The sequence below is a fragment of the Eulemur rufifrons genome, chromosome 10, assembly GCF_041146395.1.
Source record: "Eulemur rufifrons isolate Redbay chromosome 10, OSU_ERuf_1, whole genome shotgun sequence".
NCBI classification, from domain to species: Eukaryota; Metazoa; Chordata; class Mammalia; order Primates; family Lemuridae; genus Eulemur; species Eulemur rufifrons.
This window is the reverse complement of record NC_090992.1, coordinates 151,114-168,090: the sequence shown is the minus strand read 5'-3', so window position 1 is coordinate 168,090 and position 16,977 is coordinate 151,114. Positions and strand designations below refer to the sequence as shown.

The 16,977-nt window shown below is 35.7% G+C and overlaps 1 long non-coding RNA gene and 1 pseudogene across 1 annotated transcript; both read left to right on the top strand.

The window, feature by feature from the left end:
- The first annotated feature begins 1,985 nt into the window (after positions 1–1,985).
- On the top strand, positions 1,986–16,601 carry LOC138392862 (uncharacterized). The gene is made up of 3 exons (XR_011235085.1): positions 1,986–2,023; positions 13,221–13,358; positions 16,537–16,601. It is a non-coding gene; the product is annotated as an uncharacterized lncRNA (long non-coding RNA).
- LOC138393010 (RNA-binding protein 44-like) lies at positions 4,465–12,977 on the top strand (annotated as a pseudogene).
- Positions 16,602–16,977: the final 376 nt, after the last annotated feature.

Genomic DNA, 16,977 nt, shown 5'->3' with positions numbered 1-16,977 from the left:
CCTTGTTTCTCTAACATACATCTAGAAGTAGAATTCTCAGTTGTGAGGTGTGGGCATGATCAATTGTACAAGATAGGGCCACATTATTTTCCAAAGTGATAATTGCTCCCACGTGACTGTGTGTAAGTTCCACTTTCACATCTTCATCAATGCTTGATTTTTTCCGACATTTAAATTTTTGCTAATCTGATGGGTAAAATGGGATTTCATGGACTTGTTCTTTTCTGATTGCTAAGAGGTTAGGCATTTCTTTATGTGCTTAATTGCTTGGTATGGTTTCTTCTGTGAAAGACATGCTTGTTCGTGTCTTTTGCACATTTTTCTGTTTTTTCATAAGCCTCCCTTTATGTTCTGAAAACAAATTCTTTGTTGGTTATATGTGTTAAAACATATTTAACTAACATCTTCTTGGCGTATGTTTTTGTGTTTAAGAATGTTTTCTTACACTCGGTAATGAAGATTTCATCCAGATTTACTTGTAAAAGTTGAAAAATCTTGCCTTTTACAGAGAAGCCTGGAATTGATTTTTGAAAAAGGGATTTAATTGCATTTATTTTCTATATGGAGAACCCTCTGTTCCACAACTACTTACTGAGTAGCCTTTCCTTTCACCACTGGTGTGCAGTATAGAATAGTGTATCAGGCTCCCATACATGATGCGTTCGATTATAGATTGTATTAGCCCACTGGTTCATCATCGTGCCAACTCCACAGTATCTTCTGCAGTTTGCTTTAGTGTCCTGATACCTGGGAAGACAGGTCCCATTCTTTTTGTTCTTCTTTTGTAATGTTTTGGCCATTCTTAAAATTTATATGGCCACTCTGTATAAATATTTATACAGAATATAAAATTTATATTTATATATTATATTTACACGGAATGGCCATGTAAATTTTCAAATTAGTTTGTTAAGTTTTCCAAAAGCCCTGTTGGACTTTGGATTAGACTTGCACTAAATCTATAGATATGAGTCTTCCTATTTATGAAGCTAGTGTATGTCTTCATTGTTTAGTTATTTCCATAAAGGCTTTTAAAAAACTTTGTGCTAATGAAAACTTTTAAACATATTCAAAAGTAGACAGTAGTGTCATGAGCCCCACGTATCCATCTCTCAGCTTCAACAATTTCAATTCTTATCTTGACTTTATTCTATCCACTCTCTTCCTTTCCTCTATTATTTTGAAGGCAAATCTGAGGCATATCAGTTTATCCATAATTACTTCAATATGTCTCCCTAAGAAAGACTTAACCACAACACCATTATGATGTAAAAAATTGATAATTTAAAAGGGTTTATTTACACATAAATGTACATATGATAATTGTGAAGCAAATGTATTGTGAAGCAAATATTACTCAAGGTAAGAAATAGGACATTGTCAGCACCCCAGAAGCCTCCTGTGTCCTTTCCAATTACATATGTTCCTGTTCCAACATCTGGTGGAATTGCTACCCTGATTTTTATGGTAATTACTTCCTTCCATGATTTTTACCATCTATATATGTATCCCTAAAGAATACAGTTTAGCTTGCCTATTTTGACTTTAAATGGAGTCATAACTGGAGGTGATCCTTCGTGTTTTCTTCTTTAATTCAATATTATATTTAAGATTGATCCATATTCATGTAGGCAGCTAAATTTCATGTTCATTTTTCTTTATTGTCTTGTTGTATGGCTGTACCATAATAGATTTATCCATTATAGTTTTTTTATAATCTGGGTTGATACCCGATGCGACCATTAAGAACATTGCTCTTTTATGCATTTGTGTGTGTGTAGCCTGGTGAACATGTGTATGAGTTTCCCTAGGGCTGTGCCCCCCACAGCCAGGTGGCAGAATAGCGACCCCTGCCACCCAGTCCGTGGGAAAAATTGTCTTCCATTAAACTTGGGAACTGGGGGGCTGCATGGCAGGAGATGAGTGACTTCATCATCTGTGTTTACAGCCATTCCTCATGGCTCCCCACACCCCCCCTCTGAAAAATTATCTCCCATGAACCCGGTCTCTGGTGCCAAAAAGGGTTGGGGACCCCTGCTCTAGGGTATATACCTAGGAGTGAAATTATTGGCTCTAAAGTCTAAAGAGCTCACCTTAACCATGCAAGAGCAAATTGTTTCAAAGTTGATGTTATTCTTTGACATTCTCACCAGCAGTTTGAGTGTTCCATTATTTCGTATCTTCAGACTTTAAAATCTTTAACAATTGGGGAAGAATGTAGTAGCGGTTCTTTAAGTTTAGCCTTGTATTGTCTTACATTTTAATATGAGAGTGAACAGGCTGGTCTGAAGGTAGTCAGTTATCTCGATTGATGGTTCACCGTCAGTTATAGACTGAACGCCTTGTTCTGCTCTTTCCCCTCTTCTCACTACTGAACTTGTCTTAAAAAAAAAAAAAAGAAAAGAAAAGAAAAACCAAAAGAGAGAGTGAACAGTAAGCCTGACTTGTTTGACTAATACCTTGTTAACCTCAAGATTATACACATAAATTAGAGATTTCTTAAACTAAAACTCTCCAGTTGAAGTCTTCCACACTTTTGTTCAAATTCCATTTATATTATAACATAAAATCAGTTCTTTCAAGGTATAGAAAAAGGCACATTTAGATAAATTAAAGCAGATTAAGACATTATATACTATAACATCTTTTGTTTTTATGTTTATTTTCCAGTATGGTTAGGCATGAATCTAATTTGGCACATTCTCCTTATTCTGTTCCTAGTAACTCTTGTAGAAATAACATAGTAGGCACCAGGCATCTTTGTCACTCTATAATCATTATTACAGCTTAATTTTTTAAATGATGAAAAATAAAAGTGGAAGTTCTTGGTGGCTCATGCCTATAATCCTAGCACTCTGGGAGGCCGAGGTGGGCAGATTGTTTGAGCTCAGGAGTTGGAGACCAGCCTGAGTAAGAGCGAGACCCCATCTCTACTAAAAATAGAAAAAAATTATGGACAGCTAAAAAAAAAAAAATATATATATATATATATATATATATATATAAAAAATTAGCCAGGCATAGTGGCACATGCCTGTAGTCCCAGCTACTCGGGAGGCTGAGGCAGGAGGATCGCTCGAGCCCAGGAGTTTGAGGTTGCTGTGAGCTAGGCTGATGCCACGGCACTCTAACCCAGGCAACAGAGTGAGACTCTGTCTAAAAAAAAAAAGGAAAAAGGAAGTTCTAGTATTTTCCTCTAAACTTCCAGTAGATCATTTTGATCCTCCCTCAGGCGAGCATATCCCACATTGCAAACCATCGATGACAGAAATCAGAAGTTTAGTGCGCCCAGCCCCAAATCTTTAATTTTATGGCATAAGTAAATTATAATTTTTAGAGACTCCAACATCCTTCTTTTCACTCAACTAGCTTACTTTATAGCTTACTTTAATTAGGAGGAACATAATGCTGTATTTAAGCCTAATGAAACAGATATCAGCAATATATGTTGAGTAGGATAAGCATATAGTTTATCACTAAATCACTAGGCTTTTGAGGATGAAAGAGAGTAATAGTAATGTTAATCATTCACCACAGCAATAGGTATAAATCTGGACTGTCCAGGGCAAATCCATGATATACAGCCACCATCGTGTTGCATGAGTGTAGTTAAAACTAATATCTTGCACCTTCATGTCATGGGGTAGAATAAAGTAATGTTCCATTTATTTTAGGTAGAGCAAAGTTTTAATTTCTCCTTTGTTGAAATGAGGAAAATAGTTTTTAAATGCCTCTCATAAGTTTTCTCATTCTGTCTTTTTCCACCAAGGGAATCTTGGTCAGATGACAATCAGAAAAGATGGTTTAATCTATAGAAGAACACACTGCAAATTATAAAGTATTCTAGTAACATAAGTTACATTCCATTATCAAGCCAGGAGGCAATGGAATAGGAAAGCTGAAGTTTATTTCTGCTTTTCTGACTTTGGTCTTAACTTTAAGGTTTCATTCTTTGAGTGGTCTTAGGTAATCCCCCAAGATGGATTCTCAAGTCCAAAGTGAAATACTTGATTAATATATGTTCCTTTCTACTAACATGAATGATAAAAAGTAAATTGTTTTAACAAATTGTTCTATTGTTAAATTCATTTTTTAAAAAACTTAGTTATCCACAGAGAATTAACAGATTCATAACTAGATTTTCATGTACTTAAATTTCTTACGTATTAATACTTTGCTTAAACAATTTATACATTTAGTACTATATGATAATTCTTAAGGGCTTTATTTTCATTGCAATGGTACCAATGGTATAACCTGCTTATTTAGGAAGAATAAATTATTTTTAAAAGTACAAGATGTAGGTGTAACAATTTTTATAATCATACTTTTGGCTATAAAACAATATCTATTTTAAGTTGGGATTACATTTTAGTCCCTGTCTCATTAAATTAACTAGTTATGCATGAAAGCCAGTTAAATTTCAGCTATTCATGTACCATATTCACAATTTACCATAGCCCTATGTTACCTGTAATGTTATTCTGTATTTTTCTTTAAATGATTCTCCTTTTCACAAAAATTTAAGTGTGAAGAATAGTTCACTCTTACATATGAGAAAGAAATATTACTTCCCATAAATAAAAGATATGCATAAGCATACACTAAATTAAATACATAACTGTTAACGGTTAATGTTATTAATATTTATACATACCTCCCAAAGTTATCTCAAGTACTTCTAGTGTGCATCTGCCACACTTTCCAAAATACTAGTGTTAGCACATAGGATTTGAATCCAGTCTGTGTATAGTTACTAATTCTTGTTAACTGTGACTTGGTGCAATGAGTTTCTTAGATTCAGTTTTCTCATCTGTGAAGTCAAGTTGATGGTTTTACTCTCATAGCCTTCATTATTGTACGGGCTAAATAATGCCAGTGAAGAGTGCCTGTCACATAGTAAGAGCACAATAATTGCTAGTCCTTATTACTGTTTTTATTATCTTAATCCTCAGATATCTTTGTTATCTGACAGTAGTCATCCTAAACAAAATACATCACCCAAGAAAGACGGTTTAAAAAATGGTGATATAAATGTAGACTTTGATCAACTGAAAGTTGATGCTAAAAGTTAGTATAAAAATATATTATCTTTCATAGTTGCCAGAAAACAGTCAAGGTTTAAAATATCTCCAGTGTTTATTCATTAAGTCAAAATAAATATTTTTAATTGACTACAAAGGCATCATTCTGATTGTGAATGTTAAGTATGTTCTTATTTTTGCTTGACTTGTCTTTAAAGTCACCTAATATATCCGATAATGCTGAATAATAATATGGACTTTTATTCTGCTTCATGTTTCCAATTTGAAAACTTTCTTTCTTGTGTCTAATTGTATCTCTGTAAATTGTGTACATTTTTTTAGTTTTCTCCTCTATGAAAAGAGATTATGGTCATTCCAAAAAGATCATTAATTTTAATGATATAAAGAGCTGCAGCACTACTTAGTCCTTTTAAAGAAGTTTTCTCTTATTCTGTATATAAAGATAATGTCTTTTTTCCAATAAATAACAATTGAAAAATCAGAATAGTAACAGTTTTAATAAACTGGGAATCAATATTAATTAAAGGGAAACTAGGAAGCAGATCACTCAAACTGAAAAGAATTTCTTATTTCGGGACTGCTGAAATCCCTTCTCACAGAAGCTTTATGCTTGGTTCTCTTATTTTGCTTAATATTCATCTTTAGATTTGTATATAAAACAAGTAATTATCATAGTGATTCATCATGCTTTTTAGATAACTTTTCAGAGGGTTAAACATTGTAGGTAATTCATAGCTCATTGTTTTCAATTTATTAGACTGTAGAAATTACCAAGAAATAAGTGAAGACTGGTTTGATGCTAAAGAAAACCTGACAGGAGTTGACATCTCAGGAAGGCAAGAAAATCAAATAGAACAAGATAGATGGAATCTGAAGTTTACACTAGGTTGGTTTAACAATTTACTGAGGAATCCTAACCTATTTGTAAAATAATATTTACCTGCTTCTGTGTTGTGTTGGGTGCCTGAGCTGTTTTAATATTTTATTCCTGTTTGTGGCTTTTCTTTATACAAAAGGAGAAATTGGCCAGTTGGAGGTCAACTTTTTAAAGAGCAGAAAATTACTAAAAGCTTAAACCCAAGATTTAGTTAGCAAGTAGATAAGCTGCATTCTTTTCCACTGAGCCCTCACTGGACACTTTCCAGGTGCGGTTACCTGGGGAACAAAACCAACTTCTCAGTTTTCCTCAGGTAACCAGTACTAATCTATCAAATCGATATTAGTGATGGAAACTATTTGCTTTCCCTCACTTTAATAATTTCATCTATTTCAGGAATATTTTCATCTTTAGATAGTCCTTAAATGCTTATAATAGTTAGAATAATCACAGGCACTAGAGAAAATTCTATCATTTCTTGTGATAGTTATGCTACCTCTCTTTATTTTTATCTGTATGTTTCTGTGGGTTTTTTAATTTTCCATATTAGCGATGGTTTTATTTTTTTCTGCTTGTATAAATAATGGCTTAGTAAGATTTTTAAGGAAAATATGAAAATATAAGAAAATTAAAATTACCTGAAGTTTCTCCAACCTTCACTAACCACTATGAATATTTTAGTGAGCATTTCAATGCATTTCTTTATGCATATAGTAATACATATACACAACTTAAAATACTATATCATCCAATTTAATTGTAACTTTTTTTCTTTCCTTGCATTATTTTCCACCATATCACTTGTCACAATACTGTGTGTTTTGCTTACTTGATACTTGATTGATTACTGGGTTCACTGCCTTCCCACCCTTACATACTAGCTCAGCAAGATCAGGGATTTTGTTCACTGCCAAGTACAGCGTGCAGCCCATAGGGTATCCAGTAGATATTTTGTATCGAATTAGTGAAGGGTTAGGTGATGGGTGTAATGTATACCTTCTGACTCCTTTGCTGTACTATAGCTCTTTACTTCTTTTTCACTGCAATATAAAAATGTAAAGTTAGGTAGTTTCACTATTTCTCTGTAGAATACATTTATAATCCAAAGAGATTAACAAATTAAATGAAGTAAGTTAATGAAGAAGGTTAGGTATTGATTACCTAAAGATGAAAGACTCTGCCTGAATTCTAGCACCAATACTTAACAGATTTGTGACCTAAACTCCATGACCTCAGTATCATCATCTGTAAAATGGAAATAATATTAATAATAGCTCCCTCACGGGGTGGTTGGGAGAATCATGTGAGGTGATGTGTATATAAAGTGCTTAGCATGTTGCCTGGAGCAGAGCATTCAATAAGTGCTAGGCTACTCTTGTTACTATTATTACTTAATGAACACAATAAAATTTACAAATCTCCCATTATTATTTAAAGATTATTAAAACATAAGTAAAAGCACTCATGGATTCATTCAACAATATTTGTGTACTCCCTCTGTGCCAGGTGTAGGATTTGCTAGTAATTCAAATATCTCTTTTTTTTTTTTTTTTTGACAGAGTCTCACTCTGTTGCCCGGGCTAGAGTGAGTGCCGTGGCATCAGTCTAGCTCACAGCAACCTCAAACTCCTGGGCTTAAGCGATCCTACTGCCTCAGCCTCCTGAGTAGCTGGGACTACAGGCATGTGCCACCATGCCTGGCTAATTTTTTGTATATATATATTTTAGTTGTCCATATAATTTCTTTCTATTTTTAGTAGAGACGGGGTCTCGCTCTTGTTCAGGCTGGTCTTGAACTCTTGTCCTCGAGCGATCCACCCGCCTCGGCCTCCCAGAGTGCTAGGATTACGGCGTGAGCCACCGTGCTCGGCCCTCAAATCTCAAATTAGTGAATCTTTGATTTCAGACCAGGTTCCCTTCACAATATTGACTATGAGATGACAGCCTAAGAATTTTGAATTTTTTTGTCCAGCAAGAAAAAAAATTATCTATTATCCTAGTATTTGTGGTTTCCAAAATCATGCTGTCTAACTCAAGTAATTTGTCTGTTTTTTTCTTATGTGCTCTTAACATTATCACAAGCTATGTAATACCTGCTGTTGATATTTGTCTGATTGAAAGGTTTCCTTGGTGCGTTATTTCCCCAACAAAGGAATGTGTGTAAAGAGGTCTCTGAAACCACTAGCTCTAGCCAGCACTAACACTACGGAGTTAAGATCCTGTGTACATCCAGTGTTCTCATAGCACTTCTCTCAACCAGGGACAAATGACAGACTTTTTTAGTCGTGATGTACAGTCAGCCCACGGGTTCTGTGTTCATTGATTCAACCAACTTTCTTGTCATTATTTCCTAAACAATGCAGCATAACAACTATTTACATAGAATTTACATTGTATTAGGTATTGTGAGTAATCTAGAGATGATTTAAGGTATATAGGAGGATGTGTGTGGATTATATGCAAATACTATGCCATTTTATATAAGGGATTTGAGCATCCTCAGATCTTGGTATCCACAGGGAGTCCTAGAACCAGTCCCCCAGGGATACCAAAGGACAGCTGTAACTGATTACTCCGTTTAGATGTAATTTATTCATTTGAGCTATGAGAGACTTAATATCAACTAATTCATACCCATTTATTTTTCAAGATGATATGATTAAGGCCCAGAAATCTTAACACTGTACTCCAGGCTTTTGGTCTTCAGTCTCGTCATGCTGATATTTGTTGATAACTTTTTGATAAGCTTTGTGATAGTAAAAAGAAACCATGAAATATTTAGCAAGTTTTCATTTTCTCTTAAACATCTCAATACAATGATGATCATTTCTGTGGTATATTCTGTTTTTCTACAAGCAGGAATGTATGCTGAACCCTTACGAAGAGATAAAGGTTATTTGGTACATGTTGGTGATCTCTGCCCTTCAGTATCTGAGGTATGCCAAGATTTCTTTTTGAACTTCATATTATTTCTCTTTTTTTAGGCTGATTGAAGGTCTCATTTCCAGAAATACCTAGTTTCTGAAATTTCAATTTATGATTCTTCTACTAATTACAGGTGTGTTTCCCAAATTCAGTCCAATGTGCATTACTGTGTGCCTGCTGCTCACTAGAGGTTCTGTACCAGACATCAGCCACAGTGGGGATAAAGTCAAAGGCCATTCCCACAGGAGGGTCCCAGGCTAGTATAGGGGCCCATGTAGACAAATAGTTTCAGTCATTATAGACAAATAGCTGCAGTCATTGGTTCGTGCTGTTCTTAATCAGATCTTTCTTGGATTATACTTTGTAGCTTGTTATCAGTGGTATGTAGCAACTTACTGACTTTCGTGTACTTTATCTTGTTATGCACTGTTTCACAGGGAATGTAGAGAGCCTTAGTTAAGGAGAACGGGCTCCAGAAAGAGATAACTTCGGCTCAATTCCCAGGTCTGTCAGCAACTTGATGAATAAATTTGGGCAATTTACTTGACCTTTTTTTTTTTTTTTTTTTTTTTTTTGAGACAGAGTCTCACTCTGTTGCCCAGGCTAGAGTGAGTGCCGTGGCGTCAGCCTAGCTCACAGCAACCTCAAACTCCTGAGCTCAAGCGATCCTCCTGTCTCAGCCTCCCGAGTAGCTGGGACTACAGGCATGCACCACCATGCCCGGCTAATTTTTTCTATATATATTTTTAGCTGTCCATATAATTTCTTTCTATTTTTAGTAGAGACGGGGTCTCGCTCTTGCTCAGGCTGGTCTCGAACTCCTGAGCTCAAACGATCCGCCCACCTCGGCCTCCCAGAGTGCTAGGATTACAGGCGTGAGCCACCGCGCCCGGCCTACTTGACCTTTTTGTACCTCAGCCTCCTCTTTGTCTATAAAGTGAGGTCGATAGTACTGTCATAGCGATGTTGTGAAACTACTGTGAGTTAAGTATGTAAAGCACTAGGAGTAAAGCCTGGCACATAGTAGATGCTCAGAAAATTGTATTCTATTATTTCTGAGTTTAATTACTTTTAGATGACACTTTTATACTTTAGGTAGATAGCTACATCATCGGTATATAATCTCTTCCAATCTGTATGTTGCTACTTTCTATTTTGTGACATTGTCAGATCATTCAAATCACAATGGTGATGGAAATACCTTTACTGTCTGCTGATAAAAAATGATGGCTGTTCATTTCAGATATGAAAATCTTTATCAATTAAGAGAGAATCCTGTTTGTAGTTGGGGTTGAAATTTGTTAAAAAATAGGTGTTTAATTTTATTTAATGGAGTCACCTAAGAGTATACGCCTTCTAAATTTTACTCATTAATGTGGTATTAATACAGTTCATTAAAGTAGTATTATAATCCTAGTAGTATTACCTGATGTGAAAGATTCTTTTAGCATCTTGTTGAATCCTTAAAACAAACTGTGGGGTTTTCTTTTCTTAAGTATTATACATGCTGTGTGGAAATTTAGAAAATACAATTAAATGCAAAAATACAAGGAGGTTATAAAAAATTATCCATAGTCCCATCATTTGAAAACAACCACTTTCCAGATTTGGTATGTATCCTTCCACTGACACTCTCTAGGTCTGGTGCTTTTATAGGAATAGCTCTTGCCTGACTTTCTCAATTATATGGTTAAAGTTCTGATTCGATGTTTCAACTTTTTTTGTTTTTTTGGTCTAAATATTTCCCCACAACAAGGCCATAAAGATATTCTCTTAAATATTCTGGTAAATGTTTTAAATTTTGACTTTCACATTGCAAGCCTTTGAGTCATCTGGAGGTTATGTTTGAACATAGGAATTAATTTTTTTAGTATAAATAGTCCCCAGATTGCTAATCTCTGCAACTTTATCATATATCAGCTTTGCAAATGTTTTACATTAAATTTTAATATAAAATTAATAGGAGATAATTCATGAGAAATGCTTAGTATCTTTTATTTCTCATCTTTAATTTGGTTTTTATTTAGTTATCCTAAATAAACATTCTTCCTGATTTCAAGCTAAGTATATCAACCTTTTGTTTTTGTTTTTGTTTTTGTTTTTGTTTTTGACAGAGTCTCACTCTGTTGCCTGGGCTAGAGTGCCATGGTGTCAGCCTAGCTCATAGCAACCTCCAACTCCTGGACTCAAGCAATCCTCCTGCCTCAGCCTCCCGAGTAGGTGGGACTACAGGGATGCGCCACCATGCCTGGCTAACTTTTTTTTTTTATATATATATTTTTAGCTGTCCGTATAATTTCTTTCTATTTTTAGTAGAGACGGGGGGTCTCGTTCAGGCTGGTCTCGAACTCCTGACCTTGAGCGATCCACCCGCCGTAGCCTCCCAGGGTGCTAGGATTACAGACGTGAACTACCTCGCCCGGCTTAGTATATCAACCTTTATAAGAGCATTTATTATTGTGAAAACTATATTTGAGCCAGTGATTACAAAATTAAGTTTGAGGTAATTTAAAGTCAATGAAAAACCTTTTGGTTTTCTGCTTTTCTATTTCAGATATGCATCTCTTGCTTTCCAAAAAAAAAACCCCACACAAAAAACAGTGATATAAAGATGGCTGCGAAGGAAATGAATGGTGCCAAAAAGGTGGGGGCCTGCTGCTTTCCAGTCTTTTTTTTCTTCTTTATTCTTGAATAGTGCTACTCTATAAGTAACTAATTATTATACTTTCATCACTTTTTATAGCTAATGTTATCTCATAACTATTAAAACCATAAAAGGTAGTCTTTTTTTTTTTTTTTTTGAGACAGAGTCTCACTTTGTTGCTCAGGCTAGAGTGAGTGCCGTGGCGTCAGCTTAGCTCACAGCAACCTCAGACTCCTGGGCTTAAGCGATCCTCCTGCCTCAGCCTCCCGAGTAGCTGGGACTACAGGCATGTGCCACTATGCCCAGCTAATTTTTCTATATATTTTTAGTTGTCCATATAATTTCTTTCTATTTTTAGTAGAGACGGGGTCTCGCTCTTGCTCAGGCTGGTCTCGAACTCCTGACCTTGAGTGATCCACCCGCCTCGGCCTCCCAGAGTGCTAGGATGACAGGCGTGAGCCACCGCGCCCGGCCTCATTTTATTTTTTTATGCCCTCATCTGTACCTCAATGAGGTTTTAAACACGATGTGGAAAATGATGGAAGTTTGCTCTGCCTCCTGCTCATCCTGTGTGACTCTGGGAGAGCTACCTCACTCTCTGAGCTTTTTGTCTTAAAATGAGGATAATAGTTCTTACCTCAAATATTTAGAAGTTTAAATGAGGTTAATATGGAAAAATTCTCAGTACAATGTACTGAGGATGTACTCAGTAAGTACAGCTATTATCGTTGCTTTTACATACCAGTAATTTGGCTTTTTCTTGGAGAGCTCATTTTTTCTGTGGTTTCAACTATCACTTTAAACTATCACATTCCAATCTTTTCACTTATTTATTGACTAAAGAGTTATTACATACCAACTGTGTACATTATTCTAGGAACTGGGAAAGCAACAGTGAACAAAATAGACAAAAATCTGTGCTTTTATATGAAGCTTAAATCTAGTGGGAGAGATAATGGCAATAAGTAAAATGTAATATTCTGGTGTGACAGAGCTAATATTTTATGTATTTTGCCCTGACTTTTCATCTAGGATTTAAAGTCTGAGCCCTTCCTTTGTTGAATTTTTACAGGATTTACAGTGGTTTCGCACCATTTATAGTCTACTTGCATGGTTAATAGTAACTAATTGATCATTTTAATTTTATCTTTCACAAGTGAAGGAGGCTGCACTTTATATTACTAGTTCCTCCCCCCATAACCTGTGATACAATTCTGGGCATGTAGTTTGTGTTCATTACATACGGTATTTAGTAAATAAAATATAGAATATTTATAATTACTCTTCAGACCAGCCTTTATCAGGTGGGTTGATTAAAAGAATTAAGCTTTAATACCCTAACCCCAAAACATTCATTTTATTTAATGGGTTAACCCCTCTCCTTGGCATCTAGAATGGGTCTGATTATGTCCTGTCTTTGGGAGGGTTGAGAAAATAGTTACACCATTTGCTGTGTTCTGTGGTTCAGAGGAAGAATCCCAGTTGAGAAAGGCTGATTTAGACATAGTCTCATAGACTTTATCATTACTATAAAAGATTATGTTGGGCATGTTTTCTTAATACATAGCCCTGAACACCGCTGAAGTAAATTTATTTGGTATAAATAATCTTAAAGTAAAATTTTCAGAGCAGTTTATTTTATTTATAATTTTAAAATTTATTTTAATTGAATAAGCTGGATTATCACTATGTAATGGTGTTAAGAAAACTTTTAAAATGCTTTTTTAAGGTGTCAAGAATTGTAAACAAATTGAATCTGCTAAATTATTACCTGATGCACCTGTTAGATTCATACCTCCAAATACTCTGAACTTGCGTTCACCGAGATCATGAAGTGACTGGCTGAACTACATCCAGAAGTCAGCAGGTAAGAACTAAAATTATATTTTAATTGGTTTTAAGCTTTTTATGTAAAAGCATAGTTCCATTCAATAACTTAGCTATAGTCAGATTGTGTTACTTTGGAAAAGACAAATGCTCGCGTATGTTTTCACTTTGCCTAGAGACCATATTATAGAAGCTCTTCAGGAAGTAAGAATAAATCCTAAAGGGTTTCTGAATGGCTTATCTGTTAATAGTATTGTGGAAATGACTTCATCCGTTCTGAAAAACTCTTGTTTTTATTCCTAACTGGAAGCAGAGATCATACAACATATTCTTTTTTATTTAAATATTACTTTAAAATTTTAAGCTATTGGTTTCATTTTTCACATAAAATGAATATTAAGTTAAAAATAATAAAATATAAAATTTAAAAACAAACATATTACTATTAATATAAAACCATTTACCCCAAAGTTGCTTGGTTTAACATTCGTCATCTCACAGTTTGCAGATTAAGATTCAAGGCTGGCTTAGCTGGGCAGTTTGCGTTCAGACTCTTTCATGTTGCAGTAAAGAAGTTGGCCTGGACCGTAGTATCCAGAGGCCACACTGAGCCTGGAGGGTCTCCTAAGACGGCTCATTCACATGGCTGTTGGCAAAAGGCCTCAATGCCTTACTGCATGGGCCTTTCCACAGGACTCCTTGAATCCCTTTACATTGTGGCAGCTGGCCTCCCCTGAGCAAGAGAGCAAGGGGGAAGCTGCTCTGACCCACCCTCAGGAGTCACAATCCATCATTTTGCCACATCCTATTAGATGAAGGTCACTACATGCAACTCATACTCAAAGGGAGGGAAATTTAACCCCACCTCTTAAAGAAAGGCATATCAAAGAATTTGTGTATATATTTTAAAATGACCACCAGTGAACATATACAATACCTTTTTACAACATAGGCGAGACTTCTGTTTCCAGTTATAGGTGTGTAGATGACTCAAGCCAACTGTCCACTGAGAACAACTAGAAAACCTGAATAAATATTAAAAAAAAAAAAAAATCTGCTTGAAGGCACTGATGAGCTATCTAGATAATGATGAATTACTGGATAAGGGTACAAAGAGGAGTCTCAAAGTATGCCCAGTGTTTGGGGGTACTTTCCCCCCAGTATTATTTGCAGAGGGGAAGCTAGGAGGGCATGGGCCATTTTCATAGCATTGCAGCCAGGGGGATGGGTGTTGAGCCTAAGAATACTGAGTTATAGAAATGCCCCCTGTATTTCTGGAGACAAGACTTGATTTCAGAAGTCAAATAAGGCTTTGCCTTAAAGAAAAAATAAATCTGTTAGTTCAAAAATTAAAAAAGAGAAAAAGGAAAAAAAGGGGGGGTAAACTTTCACTTTAAGCAAGAGCTCTCTGCATGGCTCATGCTAGCTGCTTTAAGCTTGGGAACCGCTGCTTTCTAATGTAAATGATTCCCAGAAGCATGATCCACCCTTGAGAGAGGTTGATAAGAAGAAGAAAAACAAAAACTTAAAAAAAAAAACAAACTAAGATCTTAAAAAAGATGATCAAGTTATTGCTCAAATTCAACAGTGCTATATTAGAGCATAAGAGAAAATAGCTTCTCCTAAACAGTGTGTTTTCTTGTGTACAATGTTAAAGAAAATGTTAATAAAACTTATGCAGATTTCATAAGTTTTATTATGAAACTTATGAATTACAAGATGTTGTGCAAAAAATGGTTAGTCCTCCTGACTTGAAAAATTTAATGTTATATATATTGGCTTTTAATAATGCTAATTCAAAGTGTTAGCGGCTTTTACATCCGCTGCTCAATATTGGCAAACTTTTATTAAGTTAAATGGCAAATCTTTTGTTAGACTTATAGATACTGGAGCTGATGTTACAATTATTTCTAAAAGTTTTTGGCCAAAAGCTTGGCCTTTACAACAAGTTCCTACTGTTCTTACCGGAATAGGAACGATGACTGACATATTTCAAAGTGGACAAATTTTAAATTGTTCAGGCCCTGATGGACAGACAGCCACTTTAAAACCTTACGTGGCTAACATCACTATTAATTTGTGGGGAGGAGATTTGTTACAGCAGTGGGGAGCATACCTCAGTATACCTAATACATCTGCTAAACAGATTATGCTAAATATGAATTATAACCCTTGCTTTGGTTTGGGTAAAAGGAGCCAAGGGGCTAAGACTTTCGAGGCACCAAAGGCACATACTTCTCTGCACGGTTTATGCTATCCAAATTTTGGATAGTGGCCACTGCTGCTGAAAAGCACCATTCTGCTCTGGCTTTAAATTGGATGTCACAAAAGCCTATGTGGACAGAGCAGTGGCCACTAAAACAAACAAACAAAAGAAAAAAAAAATTGGGTGCTCTTCAAATATTAGTAAAAGAACAATTACAAGCAGGACATATAGAGGAGTCCACCAGTCCGTGAAATTCTCCTATATTTGTTATTAAAAAAGAAATCTGGCAAATGACAAATGTTAACTGATTTAAGAAAAGTCAATGCAATTATACAATCAATAATCAAGCCAAACATATTGTTTCTCATTGTCCCACTTGTCAATTAATTAATCAGCCTAAATTTTCTGCAGGAGTTAATCCTCGAGGTCTCTCACCAAATAAATTATGACAAATGGATATTACACATATTCCTGAATTTGGCAAGTTAGGTGTTGTACATGTTACTGTAGATACTTATTCCGGTCTTATTATGGCTACTCCATCCTCTGGAGAAACTGTTAGACATATATTCCCACACTTACACTCCTGGTTTATATACATGGGAGTCCCAGCCACCATTAAAACTGACAATGGCCCTGCTTACACTAGTCATTCCTTTACAGCTTTTTGTATTAAATGGGACATCAAACACATTACTGGCATTCCTTATAATCCTCAAGGACAAGGCATTATAGAACATACACATCAAACTTTAAAAAAACATGTTATTAAAACAAAAAGGGGGAGGTACACAGTCTCCCAAAGATAGAATAAATCAAGCCTCATTTACCTAAAATTTTTTGAATATTCGTAAGGAAGATAAATTAACAGCAATAGAAAAGCATTGGAATAGGAGTCCACAATCAGACTCTTTCCCTCACCAGCCTATCTGGTGGAAAGATGATGTAGAAAATAAATGGAATAAAGGATGTGCAAAGGTGTGGCAGAGAGTTTTTGCTTGTGTTTTGACAGATGACAGACCAACAGTCTGGATTCCAAACAGAAGAATCAAACCCAGAGTGGAAACTCGAGGGGAAAAAGCGGAAGACACGTCAGGCACAGACCATGACATGGGGACAGCTGAAGAGAACATACAAAGAAGCAGATGGGATATTGAACCGGACATCTGTACCTAAAACATCTGTAAATCTTTTTCTTGCCGTGATCTGCGTGGTGAGCATGGTGGTAAGAGTGTCTGGCAACCAGACACATCACTATTGAGCATTCTAAAATTGCACCCACAGATATACCCCTTTGTAAGGAAGTAATAATTTCTGACCCTAAAACTTGGGTACAACGGGACAGTTGTAGAGCTCACACGGGGCGCATTCTTGCTGGGTCCACATCTTATGGTGTTGTCCTAGACTGGAGTCCCTATGGCCATCCTGCCTCCTCTCACAATTTTAAAAAGCT